Source organism: Carya illinoinensis, chromosome 1 (genome assembly GCF_018687715.1).
Source record: "Carya illinoinensis cultivar Pawnee chromosome 1, C.illinoinensisPawnee_v1, whole genome shotgun sequence".
NCBI lineage: Eukaryota > Viridiplantae > Streptophyta > Magnoliopsida > Fagales > Juglandaceae > Carya > Carya illinoinensis.
Window position 1 is genome coordinate 10241880 of NC_056752.1, and position 2058 is coordinate 10243937.

General features: G+C 40.1%; 1 pseudogene; it reads left to right on the top strand.

Annotated features, from left to right (window-relative positions):
- The first annotated feature begins 364 nt into the window (after positions 1-364).
- Positions 365-2058, top strand: LOC122305270 (annotated as a pseudogene).

Genomic DNA, 2058 nt, shown 5'->3' on the forward strand with positions numbered 1-2058 from the left:
TTGAGATCTTTGAAACTAATCATCTTACTGATTCAAATGTTTGTGGCAAGGTTTCTAAACTTGCATATTTGACTAATTCTAGCAGCATGGAAATATAAATGACACTCTCGATGCTCAACCTTAACAAACTATGGCTAAGACTGAAAAGGGTAGCCGAGAAGCTCTTCAAGAGGCAGAAAGGGGTGGCAAAGCCAAAAACGATGCAGTGGAGACTATGCACAGGGTAAAATTACTGTTATCTTTACAGGCTCGACCATCAGAAAGCTCAAGTGCTGAGGAGTTGAAGCAAAGCAAAGAAATTGAGGTAGCTCTTGCAAAAGAGAGAGAAGAACACAGAAAGGTGAAAAACTAGCTAAACCCAGTCATGAAAGACCTCCAGGTTGCTTTAGATAGACAATCATCACTGGGGAACCAAATTGTAGAATATGATGAGATGGTAAAGGGGTTGGAGCTAAAGATTGCCTCTTCTGTGGAACTCTTGCAAACTCTCATAAAAGAAAGGGACGAGATGCAGGTAGAGCGTGACCAAGCACTAAAAGAAGCTGAAGCGCTAGGAAATAAACAAGAAGAGGTCTATAGCACAGATATGGTTCAATTCACCTTCATAACTCAGGATTACAACTCCTGGTAAGGTGGTTGAGATTTTCTGTGTTAATATGAAATTGAGCCATTCCATTAGTATTATCGCGATAAAGGAAGATTATTCATCATTTTCAAAATTTATTGGGTATTTCATTTTTCACAACAATGAAAGGAATCATAGGAGAAAAAAAATATATCCAAAGCTGAGCTTGAAATGAATCTAACATTGAGCACTAAGTTCTATTTCAGGTTGATGCATTGAGTTAGTTGAAGCATCCCAATCTTGTCATGCTTGTTGGATCTTGCCTAGAAGCTCAAGCTCTTATCTTTGAGTATCTTCCTAATGGAACCCTTGAAGATCGACTCAGCTCTAAGGACAACACTCCCTCATTATCATGGCAAACTCGACTATGTATTGCAATAGGATTGTGTTCTGCCCTTTCTTCACTCCTCTACACCTGTCAGCATTTTATATGGTGATTTGACACCTGCCAAAGTTCTCCTTGGTGCCAACCTTGTTGGCAAACTCTGCGGCTGGTGTCCACTATCTCAGGCAAAAGTTTAAACAAGAACATAACAAGGTTTTGGAGTACTGAGCGGAAAGGCATTACTTTCCCATATCTTGATCCCGAGTTCCTCTCTACGGGAGAGCTTACTTTAAAGTCAGATGTCTATTCATTTGGAATAATATTATTACAGTTGCTAACTAGACGGCCACCACTGGGGATAACAAAGGAAGTGCAATATGCATTAGACGTTGGAATGTTACAAAGCCTCTTGGATCCTTTGGCTAGAGATTGGCCATTTGATCAAGCTTAACAGTGGGCTCACTTAGCATTAAGGTATTGTGATATGAACCGGAAGAACTGACCACACCTTAGGTCAAATGTCTGGACAGTACTTAAACAAATGAAGGTTTTCAATGGATGTCCACACTCATCCTAGCTGGGTTATGAAGTGTACTCCGAACCTCCTCCATATATTCTCTGTCCCATCTCCCAGGTAAGTTCTCGGCTTTGCATTTGTTTTCCATTGTCTTAGATTCACAGTTACTACATCCCAATTGTTGTCATTACGACAATGTTTCCTGGGTATCTCTGATGGTCAGAGATCTTAATTTTCTGAAATTGCTTATCGGATTAAAATAGTTTTGCTCTGTTTCATCTTTGAAACTCCTCCTGCCACAAGCCTACTTTGCTGGATCCCTATCATCAAAGAAACTGAATCAAACAAAAATACATTCTACTTTTTCTTTTCTTCTTTTCTGTGAATGTTCTATCCACAAACTTGCAAGAAGTCATGCAAGATCCTCACGTGGCAGCAGACAGTTTTACTTATGAAGCGAAGTCTTTAAGAGAATGGTTCGACCGTGGACATGACACTTCACCCATGACAAATCTAAAGTTTGAGCATTGCCATCTTGTACCTAACCACGGTCTTCATTCCACCATACAGGAATGGCGGCAAAGCCATTGA